This window comes from Diadema setosum, chromosome 9, assembly GCF_964275005.1.
Source record: "Diadema setosum chromosome 9, eeDiaSeto1, whole genome shotgun sequence".
Classification (NCBI taxonomy): Eukaryota; Metazoa; Echinodermata; class Echinoidea; order Diadematoida; family Diadematidae; genus Diadema; species Diadema setosum.
This window is the reverse complement of record NC_092693.1, coordinates 31,279,873-31,299,987: the sequence shown is the minus strand read 5'-3', so window position 1 is coordinate 31,299,987 and position 20,115 is coordinate 31,279,873. Positions and strand designations below refer to the sequence as shown.

Below are 20,115 nucleotides of genomic sequence, written 5' to 3'. Positions count from 1 at the left end.
CCATGATCAACGGAATCGAGGTGAGCAAAAAGTCATCTATGCCCGAGAAAAGAAGGTTAGATTTTATTTTGCGGGTAAGGTTTATGGATGCGAAAATGAAAACTTGAGTAAAGACACTTGGGTATCTTATGAAGTGTAGTGCTGGCGAGAAAAGAAGGCTAAAGTTTGACGAAGAAAAAGAAGATGCGGAAAATGTCGCCCCCCCCCCCCCCTTTACACCGGTAATGTCAGCAAATGGAAAGCATTAGTGGTGTTAAGATACCTCTTTTCCTTATAAACATGTTTCATCACACCTGTGTACACAGCCAGTGGTTGCTCGGAAGAAAATGAGCGGTATGTTTGCTGAGGGGCTTTTAATGCTTTTAGCGCCCATCAATCCGGCCGCTCGCCGAGCGCAGATTCCACACTTGACCGTGCAACTTTAAATGGAGAACGCGTGTACGTGACAAGAGTTGAAAACTTACAAGCTCTTCCCAAATTGATCGACAGATGGTCTAGTCTCCTTGCATTCATTAGGCAGCTCAACCGCGAGCAACGGTCAGCCCATCTCGAGGAATTTCCGGTGAGTTGATGGAAACAGAAGGACGCACATTTTCAGGCGAAAAGGGATCTGCTTTTATTTTTGTTCTTTTTTTTTTCTGCTATGACATGTATGATGTCCGTTTGAAGCAGAAACATTATACGCGGTACGGATGTATTTTATAACTATATTCAAAAATATGAAAAAGTTATTGCACAAGGACGGAGATAAAATAAATAAAGTGTATTCTTATATGTTGTTTAAACGTTAGTCATGTGTTTTGGTTTTTGTTTTGTTTTGTTTTGTTTTGTTTTGTTTTTTGCTGCAGAAAAAAAAAGTTAAAGCTAAACAGAAATACATGATTCTGCATAGATATACCCAGTATTCGCTTCGGCATGTCTCTATGATATTATGTCTTGAATTCAGCGAGTCGAGAATTCGAGGACAATATGATTCGAAGTATATCACGATTTGTTTAAAACTACCAGCTCGATAGCTGGCCCATCTCGTAGATCTCCCATCATCAAGATCAAATAAGGGTCGTTCTCATTCTCTTCCTCATTGTTTCTCCTTCCTTTTAAAGTGAAGCATGCACTCGCTCCTTGTACTGCTATATATATATATATATATATATATATATATATATATATATATATATATATATAATATATTAGATATACAACTTTTAAGTCTAGGTTTTGTCTGTCTTGCTCCAGCGGTTCCTTTCATCTCGTTTTCTTTGTAGGCGCCTACATTATTTCTTTTGAGGGGGAGCTATTAATCTAGATCACATTACATTGGCTTTCAGCAAGCCAAACGATGTCTGTCCTTTTTTTTCCCCTCTCTCTCTTACAATTTCCTTTGATGTAAAGATCATTGTGTAATCTCAATGTTGCATTCTGTGAAATGCATTGTGAATCAATAATATTGCAAAGTTTCGTCTTGATATTGAAAGTTTCAGGCACTTGATATACAAATCATTATAATACTGGTTTTCTTATACTCGGAGCTTTTGAAAGAGTACGAAAAGACGAAGAACGAATGAAATTGTGAGATTGATATTGAACGAATTGTATACTATTATATATATATATATATATATATATATATATATATATATATATATATATATATATATATATATATATTTTATATATATATATATATATATATATATATATATATATATATATATATATATATATATATATATATAGTGCGGGAGGTCGTTCCTGCGGTTCCTGGATGTCGAAACGTACGCGATGCCTCATTGTAGATGACATAATAAGTGACTTATCAGTCTTGAGGCGGACGTAATTGCTCTCAATTGTTCTCCTTTTCGGCTTTTCGGCCTGTTCTAAAACATTGCACTTACTACATCATGGCACATTATGCCATCTATAAGACAATATTTGTAATGTGTGTTCTGTTTGGTAGATTCTGATGATGGCCATTACAGGCCGAAAGCCCGACTAAAAGGGAGAACAAGAGAGCAATTACGTCCGCCTCAAATCTGATTTCTCCTCTTTCTTTTGGTTTATCATGTTATTGAGGGAACAGCTCCTGATTACAATGTTTGTTTGTTTCGTCAATACCAACCTTCACGAACTCTTCGATCCTCAACTTCAGGTCTTCAGGTATTCCGTTTTCTAGGAAATCTTGGGGGGGAACGTGCTTTCGCTCACGCTGGACCAACACTGTGGAATTCACTTCCTCGTGAGCTGAAAGACTCAAGCTCTATAACATCTTTCAGGAGTAATTTAAAATCCTATCTGTTTAGCAGTGCATTTTGAAGACCAGTGTCTTTTGAAGACAGACTTTCATGTCTTTTTTTTTTGTTTCTTCATCTTCTTCTATTACTGTGATGTACTTGTATTTTCAATCTGTTGCTTTGATGTACCTATTGTAAAGCGCCTTGAGCATTTAAAGGGTGTGTACAGTTCTGGTCGAGGTGAAGATTTAGCTTTTAAAGTTTTGTGAAATATTCAGAAACCACTCTATGAGATGTCAAAGAGCATGTAGTTCTAAGGGGTATCAAAAATTTATTCGATGAAAATCGGTTTTGAAATGGCTGAGATATCCAAAAACAAGGTGAAACATAGAGATACTAATAAAGTTGGGGCATGTCGCCTTTTATTATTAGCACTTTTTTTGATATCTCAGCCATTTGAAAAAAAAAATTTTCATCAAACAAACGTTGAATCCTTCTTAAAATTACATGCTATTTCATATTTCATAAGAGGCTTTTATTTATCTCACTTAGGAATGTTCAAAGCATGGATCCCTACCTCAACCAGTACTGTACAGTCCCTTTAATCAAAGTGGAGAACGGCGCTATAGAAATTGTATGTATTATTATCATTATTATTATTATATACAAATATATTTTGTACAAATTGAACATGTACATGTTCAATTTCTGTTTAGGTACCGTCATTGTCGAGACTCCTGAAGAAGGTGGAGGCCACCGAAAATTCGAGTCGAATAAACTCATTCTTTATTGGCAAAAAAAAAAAAAATGGATTACCAGTTTATTTCTTTATATATATATATATATATATATATATATATATATATATATATATATATTAATATTTTTTTCCTTCCATATATCTATTACTCCACAGAGAACATTATTTGACAATTTGTTTACCTGGCCATTTCCTTCAGACCAAGGCGGCCATCTCCATTCTTGTCACAGATTGTTAGCTGTATCAGAACAGGGGGAAAAGATGCAAGCAACCATGAGACCATGAAAGTTACTTCATGCAAAACTTTATAATATAAGTCGACAGACTGCTCTGTAATGCAATTTGCTGCTTTACCTGCAAATCTTTGTAGGCTTTGAAGTGACAAAAACAAAAACAAAAAGATGAGATGGAGATGACAACACCATTCACGTATTCAAGTTCCTTTGAGATCTCGGCACGAAATTATGAACTATGTAGCATGAAACTAAGGAAAAGTGTCTAGATCTAGGCAATGGGTAAGCATTTCCCTCAATAATTTCAGCTCAGGACCATCAGATGCATGGCAGAAAGGTTAATAGAATCCAGACAGAGATTTCCGCCACTTTTTGTCGAACTCCTTTTCCTGTATACTTAAAGTCGTGGTATAGGAATCATGCAGAATGTATTGCAATTTTATGTTCAAATACATTACTGTAGTACAACGCGACGCAAGGCTCTCATGATCTTACAGGGACAATTATAAAAAGGATATGTAAATTCAGCGAATGCATATAGTGGAATACATCAAAATATTAATGAAGTTTGGGGAAATTCGAACAATTTTCCAAAAGTTATGCGTTGATTATGTGCCGTCATCGTTGGATGAGAAGGCTAGACAGCAATTCGTGTTGTCACAGTATACATTGGTATAGAGAAACTAACTAACTAAACAAATAAATGAATGAGTACATAAATATATCTATCTGTAAAGGGAATTACAAAAAAAAAAAAAAACTACAAATTTCTTCCCCTGGCTTATAAAGGGAATATTCTCATTCATTCAGCTAAAAAAAAGACAATTAATGTGAAACTCCCTTTATCATTTTCTCTATACCGTCCTCCTACTGTGGCTTAACGTAAATTTAACATCTACAACTTCTGAACGGATCAAGAGGTATTCCTTAAATTTCACTCAATGTGTTCTTGTAATATTTTTTTCATTCACTGAACGCATGTAGGTTCTATTATTTGAATATTCGAGATATAAGTGCGACTATCTGTTTCAATGTTTGCATTCATTGCAAGTTATATTGCATGTCTAAAGAAAGGAATCGAATGCTTATATCTGATTGGTTGTTGTGGCCGTTTCCATAGTAACCGCATTCCACTGCAGGCTGTATTTGCTGCATAGTGCACCCTGACAATAGCGCTGCTTAAAACTCACCGTCGCCTCGACGTATTCATCCAACTTAGCGTCCTCCACCGGCTTTTCCTTCAGCAAGTCTCTGATAAAGAACTGTCACATACGTTTGGGAAAAATAAAAGAAATATGATTACGAGATTAACTTCTTTATGCCCAAGACAGACAAATACGCTTGATGGGGCTGGACGCTTTACTAATGCCAAAAATCGGAAAGATATTTTTTACGTGAATAACTTAAAGTCGACGTGATCGGTCAGTGCAAATCACTTTGCATCAAGTGACAAATTTTGTGCATTGTGTGCACATTACTTGACACTATCACTTTGATATTCTTGTTTCTTTTTCTCTTTTTTTCTGTAAGGTGGAGGGGAGGGGTAGAGGAACCTATATAATGACATGAACATGGGGAAGAAATATTTGCAACATACAATATATTTGACCAACTGCAATCATCACTAGCTTTTCTTTCAACAAGTCTCTGATGAAGAACTGTTACGAATGTTCAAGGAAAATAAAAGAATTACTGATTCTGAAATTTTAATTCTTCAAGGTAAAGACAGAAGAATGTGCTCGATGAGACTGAATTTTGGTGTATTTTTGCCCCGATTCATATTTTTTATTTCCATATTCTGGAAACAATGGTCTTCCCATGAAGGGGTAAAGTTTCTAAAGATTATCATTCAATACTAGTCACTTTGCTTTGACATAAGAAACAATAGAATTATTCATAATCAAACAAATGCAGTTACGTTGAATATTTAAAAAAAAAAAGCAAAGTGATTTATATACTCACCTTTAGCTGGCCTGCTTCAATGTAACCACTCTTGTTGGTGTCGTATTTTCTCCACAACTGTAAAATTCAAATTAAATTAGATATAAAAAGAAACCGAATAACATCACACAGTCTCCAGGTTCGAAAAGTGAAGAAGTTTTAATGCTCTAAATACGCCGTCCTCTGGCTTTATACAACATACTGCTCGTCAAGAGTCATATAGTCTAGTGGTATATGAAATACGAAATCCTTCTTCGTAATTGAATTACCTCGTGCCTAAATTAACGCATCCCGGGAGAATGGATTTACAAGTAATTGCACAAATAGACAAAAGCTTTTAATCCATAAATGCTCAATAAACATGGACAGAGATACTCAAACACATTCACACGCGACATAAGATAACCAAAACAACAACAACAACAACAGGCCATTGCAGGGTCTGTGTAAGTGTGTACGTGCATTTCAAAGAGTTGATTAAAGGAGAATAGAATCGGAGACAAACTTGATGTAAAAAAAAAAAAATGTCCTTGAGCAATGAAGCCTCATCCCTTCCTGGTACCGCATAGAAACAACAACGAGGAGAAAACAACACAGTCGATGCTGATAGAATTATGTACCGGGCGCCAATAGACTAGCATGATACTAGCTCATCGCGAGAACTCTGGCTATATAGAATTTAACCATAAACAAGAAACTACGAACTGGAATTTAGTGCAAATTCAACCCGCAGGGTTTTGTGAGTGTAATAATATCAATATGCAATCTCACAAAAGGTCTGGCGATTATTCACATAGTTTTGTTGTTTCTTATTCCAGGGAGAGGTCAGCACTTCCAAGCAGATTTCAAACTGAAGCACATTTCTTTTCTTTTTTTTTTCATGGCAGCTATAAAGACACTGTATCTTTCAAATCACATTGAGGAACTCTAAAAGAATATCCCAGGGTTACTTTTTTTTCAGTCTTGGTTATTGAGGCTTTGCAATCTAGTTTGAGCGTAAAGCCGACAGTGATTGATTTAATGTAATCCAAGACGTTCTCTTCACTCGTACCTTTAGCAGACCCCTGCTGTCTGTAATGTTCTCGTTCTTTCTGAAGATGAGCAAGAAGTTCTGGTCTGTCGGTAAAATCTCAGCAAGCTGCAATGAAAGAGAAAAGAGAAAGAGAGTGGGGGAGAGATTCAATTTTATATAAACGAAAGAAACAACACATCATGGTAAGTATTCTATAAAGCATGAATTTGCCTAGAAGTTACCTTGAAGTCCCCACACCTCCATCTTCACACAGATATATTGCAAAGTGTGGCGCAGGGTTCATAGGGGGATTTACAGCCGACTGGTAACCCATAATATTGGACAATTCCTTTTTGGATGTGAGAAGTGTCGGTGATTGGATGATATCTTCTGGGAGCCTGTTCCAACTGTTTACCACTCTCTGGCTGAATTAAGAAATGTTTTCCTATGTCCAGTCTAGGGCATATCTTGGCAAGTATCTCGAGCACAATGATATTCTATGTAGGAGGAATAACGTGAATTCAAGGATATACAGTAACATGGGGCCGCAACGATAGTTTTTTTTTTTTTTTTTGTTTAGATTTTGAAGCATTACATTTCATTAAAATCACGTACATGTATCTTTTTATACACACACACGCGAGCGCGCATGCAAGGACGCGCACAATTATATGCATATCATATTCACATATTATTATTCATATTCATATATTTTTTAGATTCATATCTACGCACACACACACACTATAACATATAAAATGCATATTCATATCTATATATTAAAGTGCAGGATTCCTATCCATACACAATACATCCATGACATCAGTTTCTTAGTCGGTTGAAAACTGCATATGGTTGCTTTTCTGTTTTCTCTGTATGAAATAGACTCGCAAACTTTAAGAAAGCTTTGTAATTGAATCCCAACCTCACCAATGAATTCAGCCGTTTGCTGCTCTCTTTGCTAAAGAGAATAGACCGACCGAGGACCGGGGGGAAAGAGCTTTGCCTTCAATTATCTTCATTTACTATCGCGAATATTCGCGATATTTCAGTATACAGTATTCGGCGGCAAAAAGGGCGAAAATGTTTGTATATTAGTGGGCGCCTCAAGCAGTTAGTGCTGCGTTTACACCATATTCCCGGCGGCTACGGCCAGGCACGTTTTAGGTCACTGTGGACAAAACGGGCTGGACGTGAGACAACGCGGTAAGACGGGATAGGAAAACGTGACAGGGCGTGATTGCCATGGATGCCGTGACAGATTTTAAGCTGTCAAAAAAAAAATGCCACGGCAGTCCCGGTGCTAATGAGAAACCTTGTATGCCGTAATAAAACGGGGTGAACGCAACAAAACACGACGACGCGTTATAGACCGTAACAAAACTTGGAGGCGGACCGCGACGGAAAATATTGATAGTCTATCCTGACCAGACGCCGTGAGAACGGCGTCTGATAGCTATGTTATGTTCACCGGGGCGAGGACTGGAAAGAACAAGACTAGAATACAAAGAGGGGAAAACAGGAAAATGTCTCATTTATACCCACGGCGCTTTACGTTTCTGGCAAACAGGGCTGCCGTCATTTATGGCACATGGTGGAACATGGTTTAAATGCAACATTAGAAATGCATTTAGTTGCGCACATTTACCGACACAATCATGTCTAAATAAGTATATGTAAATCTATAAACTCTTGTGATATGATATCTATCGATAAATTTATGTATAAATATATGTATAAGGTTGCTATTACAGTGCTCTTCATGCGGTTAGCACGTAACCTCGATCCAGTGAACTCGCTGCAGAGGAGAGCGATTTCTTCAGACAATTTAAGTGACATATTAGCGCACAAACTCAATTTACATGCATACTCACACGAGAGAAAATTATCAGAGTTACTCGAAAACTCGACGGTCGGAGGTATTTATTTTCTTTCTAATCTCCGGAGTCTATTCCTATACGTGAGTGGTTACAAGGATGAAAAACCTTCGGAAAAAAAGCACCGTCCCTCGCATCCAGTAATAAGACTCTCACACACTTGAGGTGTTGAGAAATGCGCACGTAGAACATCAACACTCATTATGTTATCGCAGGAATTAACAGAAGCGAGTGGAGTAGCCGAGAAGAGAACTAACAAGTTCAAGTTCAAAATAGAAGAAGAAGAAGAAGAAGAAGAAGAAGAAGAGAAGGTTTCTTTCACAAGATTTTGATAGGAAGACGTCTTGATTCTTTTGTGTGTCAAGTTGTATTTTTACCTCATTTATTATGGCGACGTTACTTGTTTTGCCATCTTAGCATATTTTTCTATCCTGAGCTCCTGTTCACACGGTCTACGCATCAGTAAGAAGCTTTCACATGTCATTGTTCATTTTAAAGTTATTTTATGCATTAAGTTTCTGTTAATATATATAATGTGTGTGTGTGTAAGTGTGTGTTTGTGTTTCTCTTGGAAGAAATTAATGAATGAATGAATGTATGTATGTATGTATGTATGTATGTATGTATAACGTTTGATTATCTAGTGTAGAGACAGTCTTGGGAACATGGATTGTGGTTTACCCCAAATTATTTCTCATGTCTGTCGAAATCAGGTAAAATATTATAACTTTATTCTTTGAGTGAGACCACGCACGCAGCAGTGTATTTGGAAACAACTCAAAGTGAATTTCACCAGACGAAACGTTACTTGGAAGTCACCTAAGACGATGAATAAACATCCAGGTTAAGTTGTTGTTGTAGTTGTTGCTTTTTGAGGGGGTATATATAGATCTGTTCGAGCTAAGTTAAGCGTTAACTTTGTCAGCTTTCACCAACCTCGCTGCGGGAATTAAAGTGAAATACGAGTTTCAGCGAATTCCCCTTAAGTAAGTATATACAGCGTTTTATTGACCTTGTGGTATCGTCTTCTCAGCCCATACACGCCCATGCATGGAGAGAGACGCTAGTCCGCTGAGAGCCATTGTTGCGGAAACGCCCGGCATGACAGGGCCACGAGTAAGTTGATACGGAATGAGCAAGCAGCAGTCCGCTCATCTCAGAGCGAACGTCCAATTCAATCCTCCTCTCAACACACCAACTGATGGGAAAAGTCAGAATTACAGAAGGTCTTGTCGACTTAGTTAATCGATAATGTCTGATGATGAATAACAAAGCTTATATATATATATATATATATATATATATATATATATATATATATATATATATAGTGTGTGTGTGTGTGTGTGTGTGTGCGTTTGTTTGTTCCATTTTCAGGAACAAAGGAACTATAATGCTCTTGGTGTTGTTTTCCTGCTGTTTTTTTTTTCTTGTCGCATAATAAGAATTATTGTAACAACATTTTGGTTTGCATTGCTTTGTTTTATGTTCTTTGCCTTGTTCTGGGAAATGTCTCGTGTATGTTGAATTATTTCATGTATTTATTAATCATTCTACACGACAAGAATGCTTTTGTTTTCCGTTCCATTCTTTCGCCATGACTTAACTTTCTTTCTCTTATTCTATTGCTGTTTTTTTTTTTCTGGATCATATAGTTTCCTACATGTGATTAACCTCCCAAGACATGTCAGTATTTTTATTCTTCTTCTATTCCATGTGACAATATTGTTTACTTAAGTACACCTTTTGGAAGCTGCATACGCCACGACGCAACGGCACAAGGCTTTACGTATAATTCTGAGTTCGAACGACTCCCCTGCACAAAATCTTATGGCTCGCTGTAACTCTCAGAGAATCCACAATATATGGGTAGAAATGTCTTTGCTGTGTTTTTTTTTCTACAAAACAAATTCTCGAGAAACGGGATACAAAGTGAATGTACCATGAGTCCTGACAATCATCATGATGTATACACAAAATAATGATGTAATCTGCAACGTTTTCTTTACGCGCTGATCACTTCAGCAGCAATTTTCGCGCGCTATTGTAAAGTTAAGCCCCTGATTTTTTTTTTTTTTCAGTGCATTGCGTCCAGCCTGTTACATGCAGTAGTACAGTGAATCACGATCCGTTATATGATACCAAGGAGCTACTACAGACATGGAGTCCCAACAGAGTAATTTACGACCGAACTCTTTACGCAACGCGCTTAACTTCAAAGTGCCGCAGCGACGTTATCACCAAAATCTTGCCCCCGGTGACAGCTGCAGCGCGCTTTCAAGATCAAGTTCGATGCCGCAGCTCTGTCCGTTAGTGGAGGAGAGTAAAAATTGTCGAAACAAACACACGTCTCTTTTGTGCATGCGCAGTCCATAAGTCAGCCATTTTAGTATGCGCAATCGAAATCATGGAATCCACAACGAAATTTCGAATCTGGTAGTCGTTATTTCGCGAAATTTGGACCTGAGATGGGTGAGTTATGATGAAATATGTATAAAAACATGCCATATTACCTTCACTTTTTAAATTCCTCTACATGAAACATGACTTTTGTGGGAACTTTTAAAGTAATTTCGTTCGAAAGAGGATACTTCAACCTTTCGAATGCAACCGAGCATGAGAGTGCCAACAGGTGCCAACACATATTAAAATGCATTGGAAGTGAGCTGACGGTGGGCGACACTGTCGTCTGCTCACGTCTTCATACAGTCCCATTTGTTCATATTTGTGTTAGTCGTCAATTCATGACAAAGTTTTGATCTCTGCCCAAACTCAGACTTGATTACGAATACGATCCATATTACCTTCGCTTTTTAAATTCCTCTGCATGAAACATTACTTTTGTGGGAACTTTTAAAGAAATTTCGTTCGAAAGAGGATACTTCAACCTTTCGAATGCAACCGAGCATAAGAGTACCAACAGGCGCCAACACATATTAAAATGCATTGGAAGTGAGCTGACGGTGGGCGACACTGTCGTCTGCTCACGTCTTCGTACAGTCCCCTTTGTTCATATTTGTGTTAGTCGTCAATTCATGACAAAGTTTTGATCTCTGCCCAGACTCAGACTTGATTACGAATACGATTATCCGTTCATCACGATTAATTAACTTTAGTCTTAAGATTTAACTTAAGTCTAAGAATATGAATAAAACTAAATTGTTACTTAGTTTACTATAGATCAAAATTTAGAGTAAGAAGCTTGATAAAATAAATATGTGATACTCAGTCATTTCTTAACTCACGAAATTCGCGAAAATAAAAGCGCGAACATTTCAGATAATACAGTAGAATCTCATTTTGTCATGTTTTCCCAAGCCAAGTCACCAATGAAACTCTTAACTAGATCTAGATCTTAGTCTTAGAGTTGAAACTTAAATCAGTAAATTTAAGCCGTTTCGGCTTTCTCCTTTGCCTTTCCATCCCATGCCATGGTCTGTTCCTTTCCCCTAGGAGCTAGTTTTTTTAGTAATAGTACTGTAGTAGCTCCTTGCTTTCCCTCATATTTTCACAACTACGGACACGAAAACATGCAGGTGGGTACTTGTAGCTGTAGTGTTGTACTGTAGTGTAGAATTGGTGTATAAAGACCGATTTGGGGAGGCCAAAAATACAATGAAAATCGACATTCTGTTTGAATCAATCTCAGAATCATCGGGAACCAATTCCAACTGTTCGATTTCTAACAGGTTACACAATTCACTGTCCGCAATATCGTCAAAACCCGCCATATCGAACAAGTTAATGTTTGGACGGTACACAACGAATTGAACAAGCAAAATCAAGCAGTTCGAACGCGATGGATCGCATGCATTATGCAGTGTCTCCCAGAAACCGCACAAATATCAACCAATTCCGCACTTCCTCCTTCAAACACAAATTTCCGAATTACGGATTACTAGTGGGTTTTCCCCGATGAAAACGCGATCGCTCCGTAATGTTTATCACAACGCAGTGCGGAAACCACCAAAGCGTGCGATAGAAACGCCAAACCCGGGCGATTATGCCACGGACGTGGACACAGATGTCGTAAATCACGCTCGGCTCCCCGCTGCGTATACGCGCGTTCGTCGGAGCGGCATCGAAGCTAGATCAAAGAAGGTTGGCTTGATGGGACTCCATGTCTGTAGTAGCTCCTTGATGATACAACATCACACCCTACATTCTCAGGGGAGCCACGGCATAACAAATCCGGGACCGTTTACACGACGATTCCATGCAGCGCCGAATATTTGCCACCCCTGTTCCCTCTGCGTCACCGTCTATTTTCGCGAAATATAATTGACCGAAGCCAAGCTTAAGTGCAAGTTTACGAGTTGACACTCTCAGAAAATAATATGTTGAGATGCAAAGCCAGCTCTTAGATGTGCCATTTGGATATTCATAGAACGGGAATTGGATGATGTTATTCTCAGTTTTTGCTGTTTTGGCGAACTACTTTGCGAAACATATACATTAATATGTCCACACCCAGCATTCTTTTTTTTTTTGTCCCACTGTAAAGCCAACACATTTCCCCCTTGATGGCGGTGGTTCTCTATTCTGTATATTCGGTAATGGACTTTTTAGCAGCGCTGTGATGGGACAGCCGTGTATCTTAATCAGAAATATCTCAGCTCATGTCATCAGGCCTTTAAGACCAGGGAAACGCCGCCCATTATATAAAGAAAAAAAAATATGGTCTATAGGTAAATATAGATAGAAGTTTCATGAATAAAATAATTGCATGTAAAATATATATATATATATATATACATAAATACACATGCGCACACATACCTAAGATAAGTTTACTTGTTTACGAATACTCCCGTCATCTTTCAACTTCACCCTCCTTCACCACTTTCTTTTCTTCTTTTTGCGTATTTTTTCGAGACAAATATAGCAGTTCGTCTCGTCCTTATTTGTTTTCTGTCACTTTGATAACTTAAGCTATACAAATACACGAGAGATGTACTGTAGTATCTTAAGAACGCCAGTAGAAAAAAAAAGGATCAGACACTGTTAAGCCCGCAGACTCGTCCAAATCCCTAATCAGAATTATTTGTCCTTTCCTCATAAATCATTCAGGTATATACGCATGTATTCCATCTCCCTTGCAAAATCCCACACGTGGGTGAAAGAATTAGGGTATCATTGTGTTACAAATAGGGGTGGTGTATAAGTTATAGTCGAGAACCTTTCATAGATTGCTACCGTATCAAAAATCTACATGAATATCTCGCGAGCAGGACAATTCTCATTTGCGAGAAGACCCGTGAGAGAAACATTGTAAAAGGAAGGAGAAACCAAGGAGAAATTGAGCATAGCCTGGAGTGCACCAGCCACGATCAAGTCCATCTTGAGCTATGTACTAGGCTGGTATAAGAATGAGGCAACGCGAAATGCAAAAAGAATGATGATTATACCCGTTATCTCTCTATTTCTTCCCCCCCCCCCCCCGTCCCGTTTCAATTCAAAATTAGCACCCTTTGTTTGTTTACAAGGCCCGTTGTACCGTGTCATGGGTTCCGCAGTTAAAGAAAATATCAACACGTTTTGTCCAGTTACCACTTTGTTCAAAATTTGGGATGAAAATTGGGGATAGTGTTGCAACTCCCGATGGAACGCAGTGGCTGTGTATTGTGAGCGTGACGAGTGTTCGCGCCGTGTCACAAATCACACGGCTCCAATTTACCATCTTGTCATCTTTCTGCCGAGAGTAATGAATGTCCGATGTGGTCTGATAAGCTGATATCTTATTACTCGCATGACAGGGGATTACAGCAGCTTAGTGTGTGTGTATGTGTGATAGTGACATTGATCACACAGCGCACTCGGACGCGCGTGACCTGATGTAATGAGGTATACTTGATACTCTTCGCGAAGCTGTCCCATCATTTCGGCTTTGACTCGGCTGAGTGTGTTGGCGGGCGGCAAAGAGAGTGTCTGCGATGGTGTGTGTGTGTGTGTCTGTGTGTATGTGTGTGTGGTTGTGCGTGAATGATGAATGGGTTTAAACCAACTGCTGTTAACCAGGTGGAAATACACTCACTAGTTGACTGATGGTAGTCATTCCCTAATTGCAGCCACTTAGTGCGATGACGAGTTCAATACGAGCAACTTCTAATGCATCTATACTGTACATGCACCTGCTTTGTACATAGCAGGTTTTATAATGGTTCTCATGACTTTAACACACACTCCCCCCCCCCCCCCTAAAAAGGATAATGCTCCCCTTGAGATTCCTTTAAAAAAAACGTCCAAATGTCATCAATAATTAAGTACTTGTTGATCCCATAGAGTTTTTGACATGATAATGCATGAACTTGTTTATCTTGTTCAGGAGATTGCACCGGCGCGGTGGTCCACCGCGCCGGTAAGGTGACGAGTTCTTGATGGCGTCTTGCAACTTGCGTGTGACAATGCATAATACATTACTTTGCAAAACGCGTGACCTCGACCATGCGATTATGATAGAAAATTAATGGGCTATAATGACGAATATATTGATATCAATGTATACGTTAACCATCAAACCTACTGTCTAAAAATTATGCTGATATGCAGTGAGCTTGCCAGTGGCAATGGCAGTTATGCCCTTCTGTGCCGACGCAAAGCCTAACCTGATCCGAATTGATTTCGCATTACTTTTTATACGATCAGTTCCACTGCGCTTCAAGCGAGTGGAGTCTGTTCTCGAATGTGATCTTGTCATAAAACATGCACAGCACATTAAGGTTTCATGACGATCAGTAATGATATACACTTACCTCTGTGACATGAAATCGACCGTCTTTCGCCTCATCGTAAGCCCCTAGGTAACATGACTTCAGATCTTCCACCATTTCGTCAGTCACCTGTGCATGGAAATCAAGAAGAGCCAACTTCACATTAATTCTCGGATCAGAAAATAACGTCAGTCCTTTACACAAGAATAATACATAATGGCGATAAATACATCTCTATCTATCTCTCTACCTGCCTACATATCTATCTATCTATCTATCTACCTACATATCTCTCTATCTATCTATTTATAGACGAATCTCTTTCATGTTGCTCATAAATCTTTATCTTGGTATTACCCTTTTAGAGTCCTCGAGCAAAATGTGCAAGGTACTCGGCGTTTATTTTACACGTACATAACTGCTTGACTATTATTGTGATTTTATTTTGAACATTGCAGGATTTTGAGGATGAGGTTAAATTCATAGGGTGGCTTCCCCCCCCCCTCTCTCTCTCTCTCTCTCTCTCTCGACACCACTGTCATTTTAGTTTTCGAGGGACTGACTCCTCGAAGATTCCAGTTTCGATGTACCGATATGTTCATATCTACCGTGGATATAGCACCCCAGTTCACATTATGACGACACTGCCTATCTCTTGTCTTCTAAATGGGCTCCGGTGATTATCTGTTCCATACAATAATGGTGGTGACCTATTCATCTCATCAGTCATGTCTTTTGGAGCAGTACTCTTCCTGGTTCCATGTCATTAAAGGGGTGGTATAGTATTGCTTAAGATGAGGACATGAAAGCTTTGAACTTTGCAAGATTGCCTGCTATACTTAAAAACAACTTATGATAAAAACTGTAACAAGGCTAAAAAAAAAAAAAAATAAGAGGAATTCAAAGTCTGCTTGATGAAAATCGTTTTTGAAATGGCTGAGATATCCAAAAACATAGTAAAACAAATCGATCCCAATAAAAGGTGTGACGGATGTTGACAGAGGAAAGAGAGCAAGACTACGGCCAACTATAGTATAATTATTTACTATTTATCTTTCTGCAATATTTCATGATATATTATGGCAAACATCGTGGTGAACTTTCTGCGATTGTATCTACAGAAACGCATGTCTTAGACCACTAAAGATGAACAGTGTCTTGTCACGCCCTTTGTCAAATGAAAACAGTGCTAAAAAGTGTTTGCGATTAGATTAACAGAGCATGTTTATATCTAAATAAAATGTATTATGCTCATACCTACGTTTAATCAATCTTGTGACATTTGGCTCACGCCCGCAGTGCTATGTAACCTTGTTCACGTGACGACTATTTTGATCCCTTTCAAGGACTTTTTTTGTCTAAATCAATTGGAATATTGAGAGAGCTGCGAACAATTTACGAATGAAAGACATTATATTTTGATTGTAGAAAATCTTTGCCTAATGACGTCCTCCTCAAATTACACACAATTTTTTCAAATTGAGAGTCAAATTTCACTCCCTTTGACAAAAGAAACGAATAAAACACTATGAGAGGCAGTCATTTTCAGCGCAGATGGTGCTTTTCACGCCCATTTTAGTGCAAAGTATGAACCTATGGCCATGACAGGTATATTGCTCCTTACTGTCCCAGACACTGTTTGGAGCGAGGAGCAGTATCAATTTATCTATTTGAGAGCCATTGATTTTTGTAGAGCATACATTGTACCGGGCAGTCCAGCTGTAAGTGTGATTGGTCGGGGGATGGGTTCTTATCGATCATTATCAATTATATCAGAACTTTCTTGCGTCGATGTTCCTTCCTTAATTAAAGGTCATATACCCCTTTTGCAAACACCACGAAATTTGGCACGGTTGAAAAATAATGTCTCCCAACATGTGCATGAAATCTTACGGTAACGTTATGTGCATCATAGAGTCTTCAAAACAGGCATGAAGAAATAACCCCACAACACTCGACAATATCAATGAATATGCACCCTTTTCTACAGAGAATAACGGTTGGATTTTTTTTTTTGAGGTCCGAAGAAATTCAGTCGAAATCTATAGTTTTAATCCTTCCCCCCCCCCCCCCATCATGAAGAAGTTTATTTACGACATTCTGCAATACCCAAGCTTTAAAAAAAATAAAAAAAAAATCATTTGTCAGGGTTGTAAAAGGGACACACAAACTTTGATGCAAGCAGCTCTATTTGAATAAATCCAATGTCGAGACTTGATTACCGGATATCTGTACATGATTTTTATCGAATACGTTCAATTTCCACATTACTTATTGATGAAGTTCCGTCTTTGCTTCCCTTCTCAAAAATACAACAAGAAGCAAACAAGAACTAAGAGACATCGAGAAGTAAAATATCTCATAATAGGAAAAACATTTATTTTTATTATTAACACATATCTTGAGAAGCGACGGTGCAATAGTTTTCCAATAATTCAACGTTTATAGTTTAACCGCAGATACACTGTTTCTCAGATGGAACTGCTTTAATTCACATAGTTACCTCCGTCAAGGAGGTTGTGTTTTTATCGGTTTAGGTTTGTTTGTTTTATTGTTTGTTTGCCTGTTAGCAAAATAATATACCAAAAGTTGATAATGACACGAGGAACAGATAAGTAAATTTTGGTAGTGATCCGGACCACCGTTTACATCCAGGGTTTTTGTTTGTTTGTGTGTTTGTTTGTTTGTTTGTTTGTTTGTTTGTTTATTTTTTGTTTAGGGTGAACATTACAATATGGGTGAAAATGACCTGCTTGGAAGGGGTCTTCGTTCTTCAAACACAATGTGCCAAATGCTTTTTAGTTGAGAAATGGATTCCCTTCCCCAGTTTCGTCACAGCTTAAAAAAAAAAAAAAATGAGAAAAAGTAATCCCTTTCATCTGCCGATCGACACTGATGGTGTGACTGAATTAGTCACTGTTAATTGCATTTTTTTCTGAAGGGTCTATCCAATGCGGTAGTGCTTCATCAAGGAAAGGACTTGGTTTAGCAGTTGGGCAGACCATCGAACTGCTCCAACTTGAATTTAGCCTTTAAAATTCTCCCCTTAAGTTACCTCAATTTATGTCTTGTCACATGGAAGACGTCGCCGCGTTACTTGAGCACACGAACAAGAGCATGTCCTTCAAATGTAAACGGGGCAAAACCCAGTGAGTGACTGAGCAGATTAAAAGAAACAGAAGTTTCTCAAATTTATGATCGACTCTTGAATCGCATTACTCTTGATTCTATCGTGGTGTACTTCATTTTCCTGAGTGTAGAATCGAAGCTCTCTCTCTCTCTCTCACTCTCTCTCTCTCTCTCTCGCTCTCATTCGCTCCCTAGATACCAGAGTTCATTGCGTCTAACAGCCTAACTGATGATGTTGACAACAGTTACGGGTGGATCAACAAAGACTCTACTGAAAAGAGTAATTTGAGAGGGGTTGCTCTCAAGTCGCGGGGCGTCGCTGTTGAAATATGAACTTCAATGCAATTCAATGATAGAAATGGTTCTATTCAACATTATGAATGGCAGGCCGTAAGGCAAAGTGTACATAGCTCATAATATTGTAAAACTTTCCAATAGAAATATAAATATTAATTGATGTTGGCACAATTCATTTTAGGAAGGACGTTTGCATATAATGATGCTGGAACATTAATTAAAATAAAAGATAGCAATGATGCCTTGGGCATATCAGATTCTAATGAATCCAAAATATTAGTGTATAAAGTACTTCAATTTCTTAGCATCAAACACACAATCGGAAGAATACTCTCCAACTATGACTAGCAATGCATATCTTGCATAAGATAAAATGCCAATAGTTATGTTCATAAAAACCAATAAATATGATGATTGATGTTGAAATATTTGCGATTACTCTTAGTTACCCAACACTTGAAATACATGTATATCTATTTCAAGAACTTGAGGTGATGGAACAAAATGTAGTGCATCGATTTTCATGTAGTCTCATTTAAAACAATAAGCTTTATTACAGTTACGAGAGCTAGACAACAAAAAGACAACGACGACAAGGAAAAACCATAAGACTTGGATTTATTCATGTGCGTTTGCATGTGTGGGTGAGAGAGAGAGTGAGTGGGGGGGGGGGGGGACTTGAGCCTATCGCAATGAAAATACGTAAATGTCTGATGAAGCAATAATGGCAACATTGCTTGGGTGTTTGCACCGAGATAAATATTCCACATGGTGCTATTAAATAGAATGTTGTATCGGTAGATTGCACATCACATTAAACAGAATGTTAATTGCACCGGTAGATAGCACGAGCCATAATTACACTCAAAGACGACCGATTCACAACAGCAAACATAATGGCTTTAACATACCAACCATGCAAAACATAATTAATTGAGTTGACAAAGAAATAAATAGAGGGAACAGAGCGGGGGCTGAAGAGAGGGAGAGGGGAGGGTTGGAGATAGAGATGAGGGAGATTAGGTAAAGACAGAATCGAGAGGGGGAAGAGTGTGGATGTACACATTGACTGCCTACATCTTGTACGTCTGCCAAAGACGTCAGTTTGCACTGGACAGGTGGTTCGTTGTGGACAGAGAGCTCTCCACCAAAAGTGACTCGCAATGTCTTTTTTCTGTACATCCTGTCTATAGATAGGCGGAACTCTCGGCCTTTGCGTTATTCTATACACCATTCTACACAGATACTGCATACCCTCCTATTAGTCTGACGTCTATCACAAAGTATCCTTTGGTATAGAATACCAAACATCCACATATTAGTTTGATGTTTATAACGTGTGTGCAGGCTGTAATCAAGTCATGCTTTGGTATAGATTGTGACGCTTTAACAAATGTAACATGTGATCCTTAACATTTTGTTCTGTTTATTACATTTTACGCATTTTCCTCCTATTTCGATTTGCCCATACAACTTTTGAATTCATTCTAAAATCACATGTTAAGTTGGATCATTGTTAGCTTACTTTGGACATTGCTGATGTAAATACTTCAGGTACTCTACAACTCCTATACTCGTACTTTTATAGGAGCAATAGCAGAAGTCGAAATAGTACATTGTTACTTGATTACACCTTATATTAGACTGTAGTAACTGATAAGGACTCATAATAGTAATTGCTATCGGTGACAGAATCGTTAGCAGAAATAATCACCTTTGAGGTGGATTGTTTCTTATTTTTGTCGAAGATTATGACTGACCGACAATAGAAAGGAAGCAAGATCCAGCCAAATCATGTCGAAGTTACTACGACTTAATTTTAAAGGCTATCCTAAAAATAATATTCATACCGAACAAGCATCAACTTAAAATAAAAGTCAGTAAGATAAAGCACCTTTAGTTTCAACCGTATTCCTATCATAGCG

The 20,115-nt window shown here is 38.2% G+C and overlaps 1 pseudogene; it reads right to left on the bottom strand.

Annotated features, from left to right (window-relative positions):
• Positions 1-20,115, bottom strand: part of LOC140232927 (secretagogin-like) — a 124,582-nt pseudogene that overhangs the window by 19,425 nt on the left and 85,042 nt on the right.